This window comes from Dasypus novemcinctus, chromosome 22 (assembly GCF_030445035.2).
Source record: "Dasypus novemcinctus isolate mDasNov1 chromosome 22, mDasNov1.1.hap2, whole genome shotgun sequence".
NCBI lineage: Eukaryota > Metazoa > Chordata > Mammalia > Cingulata > Dasypodidae > Dasypus > Dasypus novemcinctus.
This window is the reverse complement of record NC_080694.1, coordinates 56405071-56428264: the sequence shown is the minus strand read 5'-3', so window position 1 is coordinate 56428264 and position 23194 is coordinate 56405071.

Sequence of the window (23194 nt, the reverse complement as noted above, 5' to 3'; positions counted from 1 at the left end):
AATTACATCATAGATACTGCAGGGAAACGCAGTCGTACATGGTAAATTGGTGCATTGGGAACTTCTTGTACTGAGAAAAGCTATTGTGCCTTACCAAGTTCTTCAGTTCCTACCTCGGGTGTGTAAAATTGGTGTCAAAATATACATCCTTCACTGAGAGTCCTGAGGGGGCCTGACTGCAGCTGGGTGGGCAATAGACTATGTCAGAATTTTCTTCTTGTGTGCTGAGAGTTGCGTTTACTCCATCTTTTTCTATACTAGAGTATAAGCTTTATGAGCATAAGGACCTTATCTGTATTATTTAATGCAGTGGTTAGGATATTCCAGGCTCATAGTAGATGATCAATAACCCTTGTTTAATGACTGGAATAAAGAATTCAGCAGACATAGGTGGTGGTATGTTGAAAGGGGCACTTTCCTGATCTGATGGGCTTTAAAGAGTATGGTTTCATCAAATAGATAAGGATCTTGGAGACCTGGCTTGAATTCTGCCTGGACATTGGATTGGACTTTCTATTTTGTTTTGTTTTTAAATTTAAGAGTATAATTCAACAGTATTAATTATATTCACAGTATTTTGCTACCATCATTGACCTCAATATTTTGAACATTTTAACCTCAATTGCCTTATCTGAGAATGATGATAGCTACATTTCAAGGTTGTTTCCAGGGTGGAGAAACATGTATGAGATGTTTAGCACAATGTTAATACCAGCAATTGCTATTAAATGTTTATTCCTCATTTCTCCTAGAAGATGACCTAGGGAGAAAGATGGAATTGTTTGTAGACACATCATGTTTACAGACACTGATGCTTTTATCATCCTGATACCAGCTTATTATAAATTTGTTTGAAAATATCCTTTGTGACACATTGGGGATAGAAGATGTGGTAGAATATCAGAGCATTATAGTCAAGATATTTCTTATCCTCTTCCTTTTACAATATATAAACCAGGTTCAGGCATTCCAAGAAACTTGGAGGAGTTTAGAAAAATAATATGGTTGAAGATGAGATATGGGAACTTGTTTTCAATTTCCTTTTGCATAGGAAGCATGCCATTTTTGTACTGCAACCTTGTTTACATAGGATGATTGGGTCTCACAAGGGGAGAGCTGATGGGTATTATGAGGGAGACAACTAAGCTGATTACTAAGCCACCTTTTGCCTCTACTCCTCAAATAGTCAGGTCAACTTACTGATTGCCTGCAAAAGAATATATTTTCTAGCTATACAAACAGAATAAGAGATATACAAGATCCTAAAATCTTCATATTGCAGTTTAAATGACAAAGATAAACAAGCATATAAAATGGAGTGATCCACACAGATGTGTGGGAAAAGTTGGATCTTTCAATAAATGCTACTGGAACAATTGGATTTTCATTTGGAAAAAAAAATTGGACTTTACCCATTTGTCAATTCATACACAAAAACAATTCCAGATGGAATTAAATGTTAAAAGCAGAACAATAGCTCATTTAGAAGATAATATGGGAGAATATTTTCATGACCTTGAGATAGGGAAAGAATTTTAAACTATGAAATATAGACCATTATCATTAAGGAAACAATTATTTTTCCCAAAGAACAGACAATCCTAGTGATTCATTATTAGAGTCAAAGTGCAAGCCACAGAATAGAGAAGATATTTGAAATATATTTTAAGGTTAAGTTCACACATCAACTTGAACAGGTTGTGGTGTCCAGTTGTTTGGTCAAGCAAGCACTGGTCTGAATTTTACTGTGAAAATATTTTGTGGGTTTAAATCATCAGTAAGTTAATTGCATCTGTGGATGATTAATCTACCATCAGCTAAGGAGACTGCCTTCAACAATGAGAGAAATCTCATCCAATCAGTTAAAGGCCTTGAAGGGAGACCTGATGATTTCAGCAGTCAGAAGAGAGAATTTCCATTTCTACCTCAGTGGCTAGCTTCTCCAAGGGAATTTATTGAAATTCTTCATTGGAGTTCTACCTTGTGGCCTACTCTAGGGAATTCAGATTTGCCTGTCTCCAGTCATGTGAGTCAATTCTATAATAAAAATAAATCTCATATTTTACACTATATACATATAGAATTTATATTATATATATATCCTGTAGGTTCTGTTTCCTTGAAGAACCTTCACTAATACAACATATAACTAACAAAAGCTTGTATCAAGAATATACTCTTACAGATTAATAAGAAAATGAAAACAGAGTAGAGACCTGGGCAAGAGAAGTAAATTGGCACATCATAAAGGAAGATATCCAAGTGGCCAGAAAACATGTGAAAAGGGGTTAACCACAATGCGACACTACTTCATAGTCTCAGAATGACTAAAATTGAAAGCATTTGACTTAATAATACCAGATGTTGGTGAGGATGAGGAGCATGGTAACTCTCTTACAGTGAAGGTGGGTGCATAAATTGATGCAATTCTAAAATATCTTGGCATTATTTAATAATAAATATATGAATATCTTGCAAATTTGCTCCTAGGAATATGCCCAAAAGAAAATGCATGCACTTGAGCACAGGATGTAGGTGCAATAGCATTATCATAGTCATATTATATAATAGCCCTTAACTGGAAACTACTGAGATATCTATTACCAATGGCATAGATGAATCCATTGTGGAATATTCCTGCAGGAATGTTATACATTGATGAAAATGAATGAGCTATAGCCTCATACAACAACTTGAATGAATCTACAAAATGTTGAGGGAAAGAAAGCAGATCCAAAGGCATGCTTACTCATCATTTCATTTATATAAATTTAAATACAGGCAAACCTAAACTGTAGGTTTAGTGATGTATATTTGGATAGTTGAAAGTATAAGGAAAAGCAGTGCAATGATTGTCATAAAAGTCAGGATAGTGGTTAGTTTTAGAGGATGGGATAGCAAAGAATCATTCAGGGATCTTTTGGGGTGCTAGAAATGATAATTTATTGACTTGTATATGATCACATGGGTATTTACTTTATAATAATTCAGCATGCTGTTGCTTAGATTTTGTGCATTGTACTTATGTTTATGTGTTGTATTCAATAAAATGTTTAAAAACATAACACCAGTTTCTATAACAAATAAATTCTGACATCTCAAGTGTACTTATGTTTATGTGTTGTATTCAATAAAATGTTTAAAAACATAACACCAGTTTCTATAACAAATAAATTCTGACATCTCAAGTGCCTAACATAATAAGAGCTTATTTATCACCCATGTCAAAATCCACTGTGGATTGGTAGTAGAGGGTGGAGAACTCTTCTGGGTTCCAGGAATCTTTCATCATGGGATTCCACCACCTTCTTGTGACTTATCTTTCTCTCATTCAGCTGGCAGATGGAGAAAGAGTATAAGATCATGGGTGGGAGGTTTTTATTGGCCAGGACTGGAACTGATCATAATTCATTGATTAAAACACAGTGACATGGCCACTCCACAATGGAGGCTGGGAAATTTTGCTTAATTCTTTGGCCAGGAAGGAAAGGACTTGGGTTTTGATCTACATGTAGCAGTTTTTTCTATGACTTCTGTTTAAAATTTACTTATTTGGTAGATTACTTATGGATATCAATAGGAGAAAATTTTTTTTTTTAAAGATTTATTTTATTATTTCTCTCCCCTTCCCCCTGCCCCAGTTGTCTGTTGTCTGTGTCCATTTGCTGCATGTTCTTCTTTTTGTTCACTTCTGTTGTTGTCAGTGGCATGGGAATCTGTGTTTCTTTTTGTTGTGTCATTTTGCTGTATCAGCTCTCCGTGGGTGCGGCGCCATTCCTGGGCAGGCTGCACTTTCTTTTGCACTGGGCGCCTCTCCTTACAGGGTGCACTCCTTGCGCATGGGGCTCCCCTGCACGGGGACACCCCTGTGTGGCAGGGCACTCCTTGCGTGCATCAGCACTGCGCATGGGCCAGCTCCATAAGGGTCAAGGAGGGCTGAGGTTTGAACCGCGGACCTCCTGTGTGGTAGATGGATGCCCTATCCACTGGGCCACTTTATGCTTAGAAGAAATAGAAACTGTACCTTAGCTGACTGCCTCTGCATTAATTCTTCCTTAAAGTCTAGTACCAGTTCTAATGATAGCAAACGTTTTCATGGTAAGGAGAATGAGTTTGTGGGCTAAGCTGTCTATTTCCGAAAGAAATGAGAGCAACTTCTGTGTGACAGTTACCATGTATAGATTTTGTTTGTTGGACATTAATTCCACTGTGGCAAAAACACACAAGAATGTGTGGCTGTGGAGTTTTTTGTTGTTGTTGTTTATAATGGATTGAAACCATATTTGCAGAGTAAAACCATATGCTATCTATTCTTGTCTCAACTACTGAATGAATTAGCTTGTGATAGTGTTTCCTGAGCTAATGAGACAAACATTCTGTTAGATTCAGCCTCCAGAGAAGTAATCCTTATTACTTTCGCTTCAAGGTACGGACAGTAGTGAGGCTAATATTATCAAAATTTCCTGAAACAACTCATACTTGTACTCATACTTATAGAGGTAAGTTTTTCAAGAATAATGATATTTAATGGTGAGATATAGATTTGTCACTTTGTGGTGATAATTAGAAATATTCATGAGTAATTTTAAAAGGCTTATTAGAATGAGAAAGAAGAAAATGAAAAGATGCAGCACATTGAAAGAGTGTTCTTATATGACTTTGGAAGTAGATAGTTACTTGTTTAGTAAAGTATTAGAGATTTTGGACCAGTTATTTAATCTGTAGGTGTGATTTATTGTCCTCATATTTGAAATGAAGGTGATGGAATGGGAAATCTATATGATCCTTTCCAGTTTTAACCTTTCATTAACTGGAACTTTCAATGTTCCAGTAAATAAAGTGACTGGAAGGAAAAAATGGCATCGGATGTCAGTGTAATTTAGGAATAAATTGACTCAAAAAGGCTATGTGTATGATGGGGAGGATGGTTTGTATCTACTGTTGGTAACTTATTACATCTGTGAACACTTTTTTTGGAAATGCATCAGAAGGTGACAGTTTTACTGTGCAGGCACAGAGGTCACAGTTCAAGGCCACAAAGCAGCTGGACAATATCCAAGAAAGGGGAAAAAATCTTTAAGAGGAAACAACAGAAAAGGAGCTCAAAACTGTGTCCCTCCCGCTTTCCCTCAAGTTGTTGGCCAGCTCCTAAGCTGCACCTGTACAGAGTGAGTCTCGAAGAAACCCAGCAGAGAGCAGCAGCTGCGAGGCAAAAGACCTGAGCAGAGATTTCAGCAGCCATGCAGGTCTGGAAGAAACAGATTCAAGTTATATCTCCCCAAGATAAACACCCTGGTAAATACTCCGAGCTTTCTGTTGAGGCTCTAAGAGTGATGGCCAACATCCAAAAGGAAAGTGTACATTTTAGAAGTTAATGATGTATTCCAATAGTAAAAGAAAATTAAAGTAGACCAGACACTGAAGCTTTAAACAAAGACTTGGCAGGATCAAGTGATCTGCTCGTTCTCTACCTGCTAGTAAAACCAAATGAAGCAACAACTAACACACAATGATGAACAAATGAATGAACAGAAAACGAGCGAACAAACACAAAACCTTAACCCTTTTTGGAGGAGTATGTAACATTATCCACAGTGCCTGGTAGGCAATAAAAAATTATGAGGCATGCTAAACAAACAAACAACAGGAAAAAGGAAGAAGTTAGAAACATAACAAAACATGCATGAGTGGTTCAGTTATTGGAGTGAAATGTTTAAGAATATAGAGAAAGCGTAAAAATAGATAAAAATAAGGAGAATTTCAACAGTGGATTAGAATCCATAGAAAGAATCAAATGGATTACCTAGAACTGAAAAATACTATATTTGTAATTAAGAATTCATCTAGTAAGTATAGTGACAGACTGGAAACAGCAGAAGACAAGATGAGTGAACTGGAGTACCTGTTCAATCTAAAACCCAGCAGGCATTTCTTTGTGGAAATTAACATATTCTGGCATTTATATGGAAATGCAAGAGGCCATAAATGTTGAAGACAGTTTTGGAGGATTCCTCTACCAGATAACAAAACTTATTATAAAGTCACAATAATTATTATTTTATGGTATCAGCACAAAGATAGATCCCAACATAATGGACAGGATTTATGATAAAGGCAGCATTTCAAGGAAGTGGGCAAAGGATGATATTTCCCAAGTACATTGCCAGGTAAATCTGAAATGCACATTAAAAAAAGAAACTTGATTCTTAGTTCACTCCCTAGCAAAATTTAATACCATTTGGAAGGCATTTCTAAATGTGAAATATAAAGCATTAAAGGACCTAGAAGAAAACATAGATTATCTTTGTGACTTTGGGATAGACAAATATTCCTTAAGTAGGATGCAAAATCACTAAAGAGGAAGATACATTAAAATTGAGAATTTCTGTTTATCACAAGACACCATTAAGGGAATGAAAAGGAAAGCCGTAGATTGGGAGAAGATACTTATGGCACAAACAACTGCAAAAGGCTTATTATCAGAATACATACAGAACTCCTACAAATCAATAAGGAGAGATAACCCAAGGTTGAAAAAATGGCTTAGGAACCTGAACAGGCATTTTGCAAAAGAAGATGTCCTAAGGGCAAGAAGATACATTGGTGTTCAACCACAGTTTTCATCAGGGAAATGAGAATTAGAGCCATGGTGCAATGCTGTGTTGTATCCAGGCAGGAAGCCTTTCTATCTGCATTCTCTGAGTTTCTCTGAAGCTCTGTAACAAATAAATAGCAGCAGCTAATTGGTAAGACCTAGGTCCAATTAACGCATGTTGATGCATGGAAGTTAATTCTAACAGTGGGATTTAGGACCAGATGACAAAATTCAGCAGTTGGAAGATTGCAAGTCATTGCAATTATTTGAGAATTAAGGAGCTTAAAGGTTTTGCTGAAAGATCTTGAGAAGGGTAAACAAGGGTTGGCCATTTTAATAGCCCAGTACCTGGAAAAAATACAGTGGGAAGAATATGGTGAACAGTGAGAGAAAGAGAAGACAAATAATAATAGTCCAAAAATAGGTTCATTGTTCTACCATAGAACTTGATCCGAAAATCCTTAAAGGGAAGCAGTCTATCCTTGATTCCATCTACATGATCTCTAAATTCTTGGCTTAGATATCTACCTCCAGAACTCATTTGCTTCCATAGACCATTTTGAGTTCTGCAGTGTTAGATCTTTTTTTTTTTAAAGATTTATTTATTTCTCTCCCCTTCCCTCCCACCCTGGTTGTCTGTTCTCTGTGTCTATTTGCCGCGTCGTCTTTGTCTGCGGCACGGGAATCTGTGTCTCTTTTTGTTGCGTCATCTTGTTGTGTCAACTCTCCGTGTGTACTGTGCCATTTCTGGGCAGGCTGCACTTTCTTTTGCACTGGGCAGCTTTCCTTACAGGGTGCACTCCTTGCACGTGGGGCTCCCCTACACAGGGGACACCCCTGCATGGCAGGGCACTCCTTGCGCGCATCAGCACTGCGCATGGGCCAGCTCTGCACGGGTGAAGGAGGCCCAGGGTTTGAACCGCAGACCTCCCATGTACTAGATGGATGCCCTAACCACTGGGCCAAGCCCGCTGCCGTGCAGTGTTAGATTTTAAGTATACTTGTATTTCCAGTTTGTGGCATCCTTAGCACAAAGTATAATTCTATGGGAGTATGTCCTGGAACTAAAGAGCAGTATTTGTGTTTAAAAGTATATAACGTGTTTTTTTCCCAAGTGATGCCAAAGCTGACCTCTATTGGTGTCTTTTCCAACACATGCAGTCTCTTGGAAACATATCGTGTAGGTACATTTCTAGTGGTAGCTCTTTTGGAAATGTAATTTGCAACTGCCGAGCATATGTCTCAGTATATGACATTAATTTTTGACAATCTCTGATGTAGTTGAACGTAGGAAGGTACAGTCTGTCATCAGGAGAGTCAATCCAAGCCGCGTAGGTCTACTTGCAACAAATTTATGTAGGGAGAGTTTATGGGAATTTTGTGAGGTAGATTGTATATCATTAGGATTATGGGTAGCATTTTATGCCAAGTAGACTAAAGTCACATAAAAATCTGGATAGTTTTGATTTAAAATACCATTAGTTTATTCTACCTTTCCAAAACTTGGGGGACGATATTCAGTTGTAATGAGAGAACTCTTTATATTAGGCATTTCACTTAGCTAGTAGTGACTGTTAAATGCTCCCCAGGTGATAAAAACATAATTATAATCGTTTTGCAAGAGTTAGAATGCTAGCTGATCCAACCAGTCTATTTTAAGCTATGACTAAATCACGTTTAAAGTGCAGCGATTTGGGCAAGTGAATGCCATACCTTTGTAAACATTCAGATCGTGCTAGATGCAGGGATTCTGACCCTTGTTATGCCATTATAGTTTTTCTTGGGTTATGCTACTACGCATAAGGCAAGATGTGGTCACCCATTGAGCTTCTCTGGTTAAAATTTACCTTCCAATATTTAAAAAATAAAATATATTAATAGGTCTCTCTTCTGGCATCTTTCTGGAGCCTGGGCTGGGCAGGTGGCAGCCGGGAGAGCCAGGAGGGGCTGAGAAGTGGCAGGAGAGGAGGAGGTGAGGGCAGAGCAAGAGCCGGCAGCGAAGGAGCAGCTGCCAGCATCGGGAGCTCTGGTCACCGTCAGCTAGCACCCGAGAAGACGCCTGGAGAGGCCTGGGGGTGGCGGTGGGGCACAGAGGAGAGTGAAGAGCCAGAGGGAAGGAGGGGGAGCTCGTGAGAGGAGGATGCCTGGGGGAAGGCAACTGAGAGGGGAGAGGAGGAAGACACAGAGGGAGAGAGGACCCCTGGCTTAATATATATTTTTTAACACTATGATAAAATCTGGGAGAAAATGTGTGCTTTTTCAAAAAACAAAAAATGGTTAAACCAGTCTAATTTATTGATGATTTCCATCAATTAAGACTATTAATTTACCTTGATATAGCATATTATCTGAACTTATACCATTATTCTATATTTACATACCAAATCTTATTATATTTTAAAGTATCTAAGTTCTCCTACCATATCCCCTTTCTTTTTGTTAGCAGGACATCAACTTCCATTTCTTGTTTTTTTAACCTTATAGGTTATAAGCTAAGGCCAATAATTTAATTCATAATTAAGCCACCTATTGAGCCCCCGCTCTTGTCATTTTTTTTTTAAGATTTATTTATTTATTTATTTATTTATTTATTTATTTCTCCCCTCTTCCTCCCCTCCCCCCCAACCCTGGTTGTCTGTTCTCTGTGTCTGTTATGCTGTGTCTTCTCTATCTGCTTCTGTTGTCAGTGACACAGGAATCTGTGTTTTCTTTTTGTTGCGTCATCTGGTGTCAGCTCTCCGTGTGTGTGGCACCATTCCTGGGCAGGCTGCACTTTCTTTTGCACTGGGCAGCTCTCCTTATGGGGCGCACTCCTTGTGTGGGGGGCTACCCTACGTGGGGACACCCCTGCGTGGCAGGGTACTCCTTGAGTGCATCAGCACTGCACGTGGTCAAGGAGGCCCGGGGTTTGAACTGCGGACCTCCCATGTGGTAGATGGATGCCCTAACCACTGGGCCAAGTCCGCTGCCTCTTGTCACTTTTTGCAAGTGTTTGAAACTTTCTTAAAGGTCCCATGTTGTTGAAGCATTATGAGCTAAAAATTACCTTCTACTCAGGGAATTCTGGAATGCCCTAACTGTATATTTATATGCATATTAATATTGGCTTTATTTGAATCACAATTGGTCTCTAACTAGTAGACCTATAAAGACAGTCAGGGGAAGTGGACTTGGCCCAGTGGTTAGGGTGTCCGTCTACCACATGGGAGGTCCGTGGTTCAAACCCTGGGCCTCCTTGACCCATGTGGAGCTGGTCCATGCGCGCAAGGAGTGCCGTGCCACGCAGGGGTGTCCCTACGTCGGGGAGCCCCACACGCAAGGAGTGCGCCCCGTAAGGAGAGCCGCCCAGCGTGAAAGAAAGTGCAGCCTACTCAAGAATGGTGCCGCACAGACGGAGAGCTGACGCAACAAGATGATGCAACAAAAAGAAACACAGATTCCCGTGCTGCTGACAACAACAGAAGCAGACAAAAGACGACGACACAGCAAATAGACACAGAAACAGACAACTGGGGTGGGGGGTGGGGGGAGAAGGGGAGAGAAATAAATAAATAAATAAATCTTTACAAAAAAATAAAGACAGTCAGCATAGAAGTTACTTTAAATTTAAGAAAACACATCTAATTTTAAAATTTTCTCTTGAAATAGATGAAGATACACCTGCCTGTTTGTTTAGAGAATAGTTCACATTCACACAGTGGCCGAATCTTTTTAAACTCTAGAGGAGTGGGAACCCTAGGCTGGGTTTCTTCCTATTTTGTTATGTGATTTTTAAAAGCCTTTATTTTAAAAGCAGTATTAGATTACAGAAAAGTTACATAGACAATATAGGGGATACTCATATACTGCACACACCCCCCTCACTTTTTCCCCTATTAATAACATCTTACGTTAGTGTGGTACGTTTGCTACAATTGATGAACATATATTGAAGTATTGCTAATAACCATGGTCTATAGTTTATATTATAGCTTGTTCTTTGCCCTGCACAATTTTATTGGTTTTGACAAAATGCATAATGGCCTGTATCCGTCATTGCAGTATTATGCAGAACAATTCCAGGATCCAAAAATGCCCCATGTTCCACCTACTGTTCCCTTCCCCTTCCCTCTGAACCTCTGATGACCATGCTTGTGACATCAGTGTTGCAAGTTCTTCCCTCACTACGATCATAATAAGTCTGCTTTGGTCCTTGGTCGTATGTGTTATGTGATGAATCACAGTAAGGCTTTCCTTGCACCTGGGCTATAGAGGAATTGAGCCACGGTTTCTTCTAGCAGATGTATAATTTAAGTTTTATGTATTTATTTTTAGATCTCTGGTCCATTTGGAATTTGTTGATTTCTGTATTTCATATATCATTTTATGATGCCTTAGTTTTATAATTGATTCTCTAGGTTTTCCCAGGTAGACTATCTTATCTATAAATGGAGATAGTGTGTTTATTTCCAATTACTAGGCAGATTGTAAGTGATGTCTCTTTTCTAATTGCATTGACTAGTATGCCTAGTATACTGTATATAATAATGAGGTCATAAACAAACTTTTCGTGTTCTTGATTTCAGTGGAAACAGCTCTAGTGTTTCCCTGTTACGTAAGATACTGGCTTTAGGACTTAAGTCTAACTAGATCTCCATCTGTCTCTACCTCTGTCTCTCTGTATATCTGGATAGATCTAGATTGTCTACCTGGCTATCTATCTATCTATCTATATCTATCTATCTATCTATCTATCTATCTATCTATCTATCTATCTATCTATCTATCTATCTATCTATCTGGTCACCTATCTATCTATACTTTAGATATATCTGTCAATTCCTATTGTCTTGGGTACTTTTTCTCAGGAATTGGTATTGAATTTATCAAAGGCCTCTTCAGTATCTATGGAGATAACTAAATATTTTTTCTTAATTCTTTTAATATGGTGACAGATATTGAATTTCCTAATTGTGAATAGATTATCCATTACTGGAAAAAATCTTATTTGGTCTTGTGTCTTATTCTTTTGAGGTAGTATTGGATTCTGTGGCAGCTTGAGTTATGTACCCCAGGAAAAACCTATCCTTAATCTTAAACCCTGTCCCTTGAGCGTGAACCCATTGTCAGCAGGGCCTCCTGAAGGGGTTATTTCTGGTTGAGGGATGGCCACCTGAGTCAGACTGGAGTCCTTATATGGAGAAAGCCACCCCTAGGGGCCAGGAGGCCCAAGCCAGAAGTCAGTGGGAACCTGGAGGAGCAGGGAGGGACGTGATCGTGTGATAGAAAGTCAAGCAACCCCAGGCTGGCCTGTCAGCCCAAGCGCTGCTGGCCCTGGGAGCAAGCCAGCCTTTTAGCCTGCAAAACCGTAAGCCAACACATTCCTGTGGTTGAAGCCAGCATTTTCGCTGTGTCACAGCAGCTGGGAAGGTAGGAAAGCTTCTGTTTGTTAATATTGTATTTAGTATATTAGTCTTTTTACATCAATATTCATAAGTAATGTTTGCAACTTCTCTTTTGTATCCTTATTACATTTAGATAACTATGTTATAAGTACTTCTTCAGAAAAAGATTGGAAGTTTCTTTTCATTTTATATTTTATGGAAAAAACTCACATAGCGTTGAATCTTGGAAGGTTTAGAATACATAGAATTACCAATGAAACACCTATACCTGGTGATTTATTTGTTTATTTGGGGGGGGGGACACAATTCCTTGATTGTTTGACCTGTTTTTATGGAAATTGGATGAATTTGTATCTTTGATGGGGTCCATTTTATTGGACTGTACTTTCTTAGGCTATTATTTGCTTTTAGAGCTTTATGAATTTATTTTCATAGTGGTCTACAAAGTAGTAACTTGTGATTTTTAAAATCTCTTTTGTTGCAGTGAAAATTTTTTCCTTCTGAGTTGTTATTTTGTGTGTTTTTATTTCCATTTGTTTTTCTTGATTAAGTAAGGTAGTACGGTGTCTATTTTATGATTTTTTAAAAAGTTAATGTTAGCTTTAGTGTTTTATTATTCTTTAATTTCTGCTTTTGGGTCTATTGCTTCTTTCATAGGATTTTTTTTTGGTTTACTTTGTTGCTTTTTTGAGTTGGGAATTTAATTCATTTGTTTTCATCCTTTTGTGTTCATAAAAATATTCTTCGGTAGTTCTGTAATTTTAGTTTTGTATTTCCTCTTTAAAACAAAAGTTGTTCAACAGCAGTTTAAAAATATCCAAGCAACAGGCTTTTCACAAATGTTTGTATTCATTTCTAATTTTTGGTCTGAGTTCATGTTTTTCCAAATATTTATACTTTGTGGAATTACTGGTGTTTTCTTTTTTATATAATATCTAACAATTTTTATGAGCATTCTTTGTACACTTGTATTCTCTGTTATCAGACTATAAAGTTTAATATATAGCTATACAATTTGCATTATTGGTTGTGCTGTTTTGTTTTATATATCCTTATTTACTTATTATTGTTTCCTTGGTTTGTCTTGTACTGAGAATGATGTGTCTACTAGTCTACTAGTATTCTTTTGTTTCTGTACATCTCTGTTCATATCTCCTGTAGCATCTCCTTTATAAAAGTGGTTGCTTTTTAAAGGTATTGCTGTAATAATATACTGATATTCAGAAATATTTTAGCTCTATAATGATATGTGACTTTAGTATTAAAACTGTCCTTGTTGATCATATTTAAGTTGAATTCTACTTTATCTATATAGCCCTTGCTTTCTTACTTGTCTGGTATACTTTTACCCATTTTATCAATTTTAGCTTTGTTGAATAATTTTGCTCTGGGTGTGTCTCTTGAAATCAGATATAGTGTTTTTTTTTCTGTAAGTCATACAGAAAATTCTTTTTCTTTTAGTAGGTGAGTTCAGCCCATTTAATTGATTGTGTCATGTTATTTGATACTGTAGTTATTATGTGTATTATGTTATACTCTCTGCAACTTTTTACTTCTCTACATTATTTTTCTTTTTTGTCTTTACTTTTTTAATGTTACATTCAAAATATGAGGTCCCCATATACCCCCCGCCCCCCTCACCCCACTCCTCCCCCCATAACAACAACCTCCTCCATCATCATGAGACCTTCATTGCACTTGGTGAATACATCTCTGAGCACCGCTGCACCTCATGGTCAATGGTCCACACCATAGCCCACACTCTTCCACAGTCCACCCAGTGGGCCATGGGAGGACATATAATGTCCGGTAACTGTCCCTGCAGCACCACCCAGGACAACTCCAACCCCCGAAAATGCCCCCACATCACATTTCTTCTTCCCACTCCCAACCCCCAGCAGCCACCATGGCCACTTTCTCCACACCAATGCCACATTTTCTTCAATTACTACTAATCACAATAGTTCATGAATAGAATATCAGTAAATCCACTCTAATCCATACTCTATTCCTCCATCCTGTGGACCTTAGAATGGTTGTGTCCACTCCACGTCTATATCAAGAGAGGCTTAGATTCCACATGGATGCTGGTTCTCCTGCTTTCAGTTGTAGGCACTCTTGGCTCCCTGGTGTGGTGGTTGACCTTCTTCACCTCCATGTTAGCTGAGTGGGGTAAGTCCAATAAACCATAGGGTAGGAGCTGCAGGTCTGTTGAGGCTCAGGGCCTGTCTATCACATGGTCAGTCCAGAGATTCAGCTCCCCTGGGTATACATTAAACCCCAGCATCAACTACAGTTCTGGTAAAAGTAACAGGAAAGGCTTGTGGACAAAGATCACATCTGAGTCCAGCTCCATCACACAGAAACACAAACTCCAAAGTAGGGCCAACTGACATGGCACTGAAGTCCATCTGCCATGACCATATAACCTGTGGGTCTCTGTTGCCCTCAGAAGAACCAATACCTGGGGTTGTATCTACTTTATCTGTCTCTGGGACTCTGCTGAGGTGTGTGTAAGGGCAACCCCTCTGATAACCACCCGGCTCTTTTTGGAGACTCATAGCCATATAAATTCATTTAATTTTTTTTTTAAAGTTTCTTTTGAATTTTAGAAAACTTTTGGTTCTAGCGGTTATCTTTGTACTTAAACTTCTAAAAAATGCCTTGATCCCTTGCTTTATTTAATCTTCTACTATGTGGTTTGTCAGTTTTTAATGGTATTCTTTGACTCCCAGAGATTGATGAGATTAGTGAGTTTATTCTACTTTTCTCTATCTCCTTTCTTTTTCTGCTTTATAAAATCAATAACTGCATTATTTCTGATTTGTCAGAACATATCATTTATATATTACTCTTCCACCCTTATTCCTATCTTCATTTCATTATTAGATCTATATTAAATCTATATGTTCCTTTAACCAATTTGCTTCATTTCCATTCATCCTTTCATGTTTATTTGTAGAAGTATTTTAGACTATGAATTTTCCTCTAATCACTGCTTTAGGACTATTCTACAGATTCTGATGTGTTGTAATTTTATTATTCTTACTTTTTAGAAATTTAGAAACTTCAGCCTAGATTTCTTGGGCCATTTCTAGCTTGGATGAAGCTGATCTTAAAGAAGGGCTCATGGATATGCTATCCCCTGAGATCTTGAAAGTTTTAAAACTCTAATTTTGTAGCCTTGTTATTTAAAATATAACATGGCTTAATATACCATTTTTTGGTTTATACTTTGTTTCTTTGACTTTTTTAATAAATGCTACTTTATTGTTGTCTTTCTTTGTATATTGATTCTGAGAACTCTATTGTCAGTCAAATTCCCTTACTCCTGTAAATTATCCAATCTTTTTTCCCCTGGAAGCCTTGAAGATTTTTTTTACTGTTACTATGGATAATTTTACCAGGGTATGTTTCCAGAATTACTTTTCCAGATCATTTTTCTCAAGTATATGGTCGTCTCTTTTAATATGTAGGTCTTTTCATATTTCTGGAAAGTTTTCATGAGTTATAATTCAAAATATTAGTTTTGTTCTATTGATTTGTTTTTCCTCTTCAGATACTCCAATTATACCTGCATTAACTTTGCTTTGTTTTCAACCTATTTCTCTCTGTTCCATTTTACTTTTTAAAAAAAAATCCTTTAAGCTGTTTTTGGTGATTTTTCTGCTTTTCTTCAACAATTCTCATTAAATTTCATTCACATCTATTTTCTCTTGGGCACCTTATAATTTTGATGTACTTTATGATGATATTGTCTTCTTCCTTTCCTGACATCAACCAAATCCTGTTTCATTTCTTGTTTTGAATTTTGAGTTTTGAAATTTGTGTCTTCTCATATATCTATATTTGTTTTTTGGATAATTAATTCAGCTTTACCTGTTTTCTTCTACTTCATGCTTATTTAAAATTTCCTTTTCTGTTTTCTTATAGTAGCTTTATATGCAAGAAAACTGCACACCTATGCGTTTGGTGGATTGACTTGGCAGGCTGGGGTAATTCCCAGATTTCTAATCCAAGATTGCCACCTTCTGTCAGTGTAGAAAAATTGCAGTATCTTTAATGGTGCAGGGAGGTGGCAGTATGTAGTATGTGGCTTTCACTTTTTTGCCCTTTAAAATATTTTCTGGAAGGCTTTCACAGTGCTGTTCTTCCTTTCTCCTTTCACCAGTATCCCCATGGGGAACTCCTGCTTTCCCCTTTGTTCTCTTTTCCTCCTGAATGTTTTTTTCAGGATGATTCCTAAACCCTGCCCCCAATTTTAAGTACCTTCCCCATAGTCAATGCTCTGATTCTCCAGGATTCTTCATCAGATTTAATCACTTAGTATGATTTTAGCTTAATTAATATACCCTTCTATTTTCTGGACCCCTTCTCTTGACTGACCACCCCCCCCCCGCCGCCCGCCGCCGCCCAGCTTTCTGAATAGATTTCTGATGGGAGCTTTGCTAGGTATCTTTATTTATTTTCCTACTCACAAGTAAGTTAAAATTTATAGTGATTTTTGTCTTCTATTTATGCTAAATTATGGCACTTGTGTGAATTTATTTGCATTTGTTTGTCTGTATAGTTTTCCAAGATGTACGGGGAGGTTCAGGTTTAGGTAGCTGTGATTAACTCGACTTCCCAGAGCTAGCACAGCAAGGTGGCAAGGTTGGGGGGGCCTGGGGAAAAGAAGGAGTGAAAGGAAATGAGGCTGGAGCCAGATATGATGGTCTTTGCATGCCATGCCAGTCACAAAGAATGGTATGGTCAAGGATTGCTGGTTTTTTGGTTTTTTTCTTGTTTTTTACCAAGAAAAATGAACAAAATTAAACACCTGCTGATAAAGCTGATGTACTGTTAGGATGATAAATTTGTAAATTGTAACAAAAGCTATTTTTCAGGGGAAAATTAAAAAATGTCAGATAGTTTATTTTTAAAACCAAGCTAACCATTTTTAATAAGTGGATATTAATCTGTTGTTTTCAGAAGTTGGTTGATGAAACTCAATAATTTATTTCTAATATCAGTTTGAGGATATTGGAATGACCAGCTTTTGTGTGGAGGAACTTTGTCACTGAACAAAAATACTCCAGTGAATGGTTCCAGGAGGTTCTCCTGTGTTGACCCCCTTATCTTTGTGTCCTTAATGCCCAGCACTGTGTTGGCACTAAAAGATTATTAAATATATGTTGAGATAAAAGAGGGAAAGAAGGAAGGGAGGAAGGAAGGAAGGAAAGAATGGGAACAGAAAAGAAAGGAAGGGAAGGGAAAGGAAGGGAAAAAGCATTTTTTAGAAAAAAAGATGCGAGAGTTGGTGCTTCCTTCTCCCCAGGGAGCAATCAGGAAAGAAAGTTAAGCATAAAGGGAGATTTCTTAATTTTTTCAGGATACTAAAACCGCAGGTTTAATGATGATCTTATTCAAAGTGGTTAAGAAATAATTTTTGATGCTTTACTATATCCATAAATTTAAAACTTGGGATTTATATTTGAAACAGAAAAGGCCAGACTCTACAATGGAGAGGGAGCTAATTAATTTTGGATAAAATTGGAAAATGGGATGATGCTATTCCTAATTTCATCCACACGTGTATCACTTATTTAAATTTTTATTAGATGTTAAGACTATTCCTGAAAATGAGAAGTTCAATACCTCCAGAGTAGAGTGCTATCTAACTTTTAAAATACTGGACCATGTAAAATATTGTCGCGTTCACTATCACTAGAACAAAAAACTACAGTTTTGAATAAAGCAAATTTGATTTGGGGGAATTGGGGGAAAACCTAGGACACAAAAATAATGTAGGGTTTGTATTATTACCTTCCAAAGTCCTTTTTCAGTTCTTCATAAAGAATGGTAAATGCAATATTCCAGATTGATTTTTCATAATTTTAAATACTGGGCAACAAATCAACGAAACAGTAACTCTGGCTGTTGATTCAGCATTCCTTTGGTGTGTGTGTACGTGTGCATGAGAGAGAGAGAGAAAAAGGATTGGTCTGGGCTAGAAAGCTGGCCACTCATCAGCTTGCCTTATGCTTCTGCCCCCTGGAGCTGCCACTTAGAGTGTCCTGATGCCCTTTGGCAGCTTGTGGCTGTCCATCCACTGCAGTGATAAAGCCCCATTAGCTTCATTACCTGTTGGCCCCTTTGGCCACTGTGGAAGAGCTTTGCTCCTTCTTTCCAGGCTGTGCTATTGCTCTGGATAGTCCGTGTAATGGATTGTAATCTAGTTTTGTGACATTACTTGTGTTCAATTTACTGAAAAAAATCATGGTATGGTTTGCGTCTTCTCTCCTTTTTCCTTTTTTTATTCCCCCAAATGCATGGAAAAGAAAAAAATGATAAAATCATAGAATTATGAAAAGAGAGCTTGAGGTCAGTCACTAAACCAATTTTCCTGGATAAAGGGTGTAATTCAGTGGTATTTTTAGAAATGTGATTCAAGGTGTGGCTTCTGTCAAAGATCAGGAAGCACACTATTAAAGAGAGTGGAAATCTCAACTACTGTATCAAGAAGACTCTACTTTCCCTGGTAAGATTTATATAATTTAAGTGGCTTTAATTCTTGAAAAATAATTATCTATAAAGTGCTTATCTGGAAAATGAATTATAAGACAAAACCAGGTCAATTTAAAAAATGAGACCATCCACCCAGCTCTGCCTTTGAATGCCGGGAGCAGCAGGTTATCTATACAAAGAGCGGTGTGTGGGAGGGAAGCTGAGTTCCAGACCCCTCTTTGCCTGACTTGCTTATATGACCTTTAGACAAATGATTTAGCTCCGTTTGGCTTTATTTTAACTGGTTCAAAATCAGTTAACCATGTGGGGTGGGGTCAAAAAAACCATTTTAAGTGATAAATAACAGATTTATGTTTTATTTTTGAAGGAATGTCAGATAAGGGTTGGTCCTTGGCTTCTCAAGGTTATCTCTGGGTGGGTCCCCACTGTCTTTCTGGATTTTTCCAGAAATCAATTTTGTTGATACATATTAATAAATCAGAACTCTATCTAAAGTGTACAGTCAATGGTTTTCAGTGTAATCACATATTTGTGCATTCATCACTTCAGTCATTCTTAGAGCACTTTCATTATTCCAATAATAATAATAAACAAAAAACAAACAAAACTCATCACCTTTCAATCTCTCTATGCTTCTACTGCTGTACATACTACTCTTCAGTTTCTTTTTCTCTAGTGTATTTGTATTTATATTTTGTAAAAGCAGTTATATATGCAATATCACCCATATTCATGATATACATGAGGTTTTACTATCTGATAAAGTCCCATGTTACGTTTTTTAGCTTTCTTTCTAGTAATATACATGACCTTAGACTTTTCCTTTCAAACACTGTCATATTCATATAATAGCTCTGCTAGTTACAAGCCCCATGATATGCTTTCACAATTTCTATTCATTTCCAAAGATTTACAAACGTTTTTACCAATTCTATACAGATTAACCTTCAGCTTTCCAGTCTTTATTCTCCTTCTATTTTCTGGTGACCTATATTCTAATTATTAACTCCATGAGTTTATACAATAGATTTAGTTCATAATAGCACAACATACAGTATTTGGCCTTTTGTGTCTGCCTTGCTTCCCTCAACATCATGTTCTCCAGGTTCATCCATGCTGTCATATACTTCATGACTTAATATTCTATTGTGTGTATATAACCACAATTTATTTATCTATTCATCAGTTGTTGGACACCTGGGTTGTTTCCAACTTTTGGCAAACGTGAATAGCACCGCTATGAACATCGTGTGTAGATGTCTATTTGTGTCTCTGCTCTCTGCTCTCGGTTCTTCTGGGTAACCTAGTCATGTTATTGCCGGGTCCCATGACAAGTCTATATTCAACTTCCTTAGGAACTGCCTATTAGTCCTCCACAATGGCTGCACCATTCTACATTTCCTGCAATAGTGAATAAGCGTTCCTATCTCTCCACGTCCTCTCAATATTTACAGTTTTCTGACTTTAAAAAAAAAAGATTTATTTATTTATTTCTCTCCCCTTCCCCCCCCCCAGCCCCAGTTGTCTGTTCTCTGTGTCTATTTGCTGAGCATTCTTTGTCTGCTTCTGTTGTCAGCGGCACCGGGAATCTGTGTTACTTTTTGTTGCATCATCTTGTGTGTCAGCTATCGGTGTGTGCAGTACCATTCCTGGGCAGGCTGCACTTTCTTTGGCGCTCAGCGGCTCTCCTTATGGGGCGCACTCCTTGCACGTGGGGCTCCCCTACACGGGGGATACCTCTGCATGGCAGGGCACTCCTTGAGCGCATCAGCACTGAGCATGGGCCAGCTCCACCCGGGTCAAGGAGGCCCGGGGTTTGAACTGCGAACCTCCCATGTGGTAGAAGGACGCCCTAACCACTGGGCCAAGTCCGCTTCCCCTGACTCTTTTTTTTTTTTTAATTTAATTTAATTTTTTAATTGATTTTGTAAAAATATTACATTAAAAAAACAATATGAGGTCGCATTCAACCCTACCACCCCCACCCCACCACTCCCCCCCCAGTAACACTCACTCCCATCATCATGATACATCCATTGCATTTGGTAAGTACATCTCTGGGCATCTCTGCACCTCATGGTCAATGGTCCACATCATGGCCCACACTCTCCCACATAGCAGCCATTATACTAGGTGTGTAATGATATCTCATTGTAGTTTTGATTTTGTATTTCTCTAATTGCTGGTGATGTTGAACATTTTTTCATGTGTTTTTTGCCATTTGTATTTCTTTTGGGATAATTGTGTTTTCAAGTCTTTTGCCCATTTTTTAATGGGGTAGATTGTCTTTATTGTTGAGTTGTATGATCTCTTTGTATATCATGGGTAATAAACCCTTATTAGATATGTGATTGTCAAATATTTTCTCCCATTGAGTCAGCTGTCTTTTACCCTTTTGACAAAGTCTTATAGGTGCAAAAGTGTTGAATTTTGAGGAGATCCCATTTATCTATTTTTTCTATGTTGCTCGTGCTTTGGGTGTACGGTTTAAGAAACTACCACCTACCATAAGATCTTGAAGATGTTTTCCTACATTTTCCTCTAAGAATTTTATGGTTGTTGCTTTTATATTTAGTCCCTTGATCCATTTTGAGTTAATTTTTATGTAAGGTGTGAGATAAGGGTACCTTTTCTTTCTTTTGGATATGTATATGCAGTTTCTCCCAGCACCATTTGTTCAATAAGCTACTCTGGTCCAGTTGGGTGGGCTTTATCACCTTGTCAAAAATCACTTGACTGTAGATGTGAGGGTCAATTTCTTTGTCCTTGATTCAGTTCTATTGGTCAATGTGTCTCTCTTTATGCCAGTACCATGATGTTTTTACTACTGTAGCTAAGTAATATGCTTTAAAGTCCAGAAATGAGAGTCCTCCAACTTCACTCTTCTTTTAAAAGATATTATTTTGCTATTCAGGGCCCCTTCCCCTTCCAAATAAATTTTATAATTGGTTTTCCCATTTCTGTAAAAAAAGGCTGTTGGGACATTTATTGAGATTATGTTGAATCTGCAAATCAGTTTGGGTAGTGTAGAAGTTTGATAATATTTATGAATTCCAAAAAGAGAGATTATGTTTGTAAACTTTTCTGTTCCTCTGGATGTGATACCCTTTGTATTAGGTTCAACTGAGATGGCTTTGTGTAAATTATGTTAAGATTAAGGTTTTGCATTTGATAAAATATAGCACCCTTTCTTGATAAAACACTGCAAAAGATAGGAATAGAAGGAAACTTTCTGAACATGATCAAGGCTATGTATGAAAAACCCACAACTTAGATCATTTACAATGGTGAAATCCTAAAATCCTTCCCTCTAAGATCAGGAACAAGGCAAGGATGGCCACTATCACTGCTTCTATTTAACATTGTGTAAGAAGTACTTGCTTGAGCACTGAGGCAAGAAACAGATATAAAAGACATCCAAATTGGAAAGGAAGAAGTCAAAATTTCACTATTTGCAGACAACATGATCCTGTACATAGAAAGTCCTGAGAAATCTGCAACAAAGCTTCTAGAATTTATAAAGAGTTCAGTAAAGTCACAGATTATAAGATCAATGCACAAAAATCAGTAGCTTTTCTGTACACCAATAATGAGCAATCTGAGGAGGAAATCAAGAAAAAAATATCATTTACAATAGTAAATGAAAAAAATCAAATACCTAGGAATAAATTTAATTAAAGATGTAAAAGACCTATACACAGAAAACTACACAACACTGTTAAAGGAAGTCAAAGAAGACTTAATAAATGGAAGAACATTCCCTGTTTATGGATAAGAAGACTAAATATCATTAAGATGTCTATCCTACCGGAACTGATTTACAGATTTAATCCAATCCCAATAAAAATCAACACAGCATTTTTTTACTGAACTGGATAAACTAGGTATGAAATTTATTTGGAAGGGAAAGAGGTCCCAAATAGCCAAAGACATACTGAAAAAGAAAAATGAAATAGGAGGAATCACACTACCTGACTTTAAAACATACTACAAAGCCATAGTGGTCAAAATAGCATGTTTTTGGCACAAGGATAGACACACTGACCAATGGAACTGAATTGAGAGTTTGGATATAGATCCTCGCATTTACAGTCACCTGATATTTGACAAGGCCACAAAGCCCACTCAATTGGGAGAGAATGGCCTCTTCAACAAATGGTGCTTGGAGAACTGGATATCCATATACAAAAGAATGAGAGAGGATTACCATCTCACACTTTATATAAAAATCAACTCAAGATGGATCAAAGATCTAAATATAAGAGGCAAGACCATAAAGACCTTGGAAGACAATGTAGGGAAGCATCTACAGGACCTTGTAATGGGAAATGGCTTCATGAACTTCACACCCAAAGCACAAGTAGTAAAAGAAAAAAATAGATAAATGGGACCTCCTCAAAATTAAAGCCTTTTGCACCTCAAAGGAGTTTATCAAGAAAGTGAAAAAACAGCCTACCCAATGGGAGAAAATATTTGGTAACCATATATCTGGTAGGAGCTAATATGCAGCATATATAAAGAAATCCTATGTCTTGAAAAAAAAAAAGACAAACAACCCATTCAAAAAATGGGCAGGAGATTTGAACAGATGCTTCTCCAAAGAAGAAATACAATGGTTAAAAAGCACATGAAAAGATGCTCAACATCACTAGCTTTTAGGGAAATGCAAATCAAAACTACAATAAGATACCATCTTACACCAATTAGA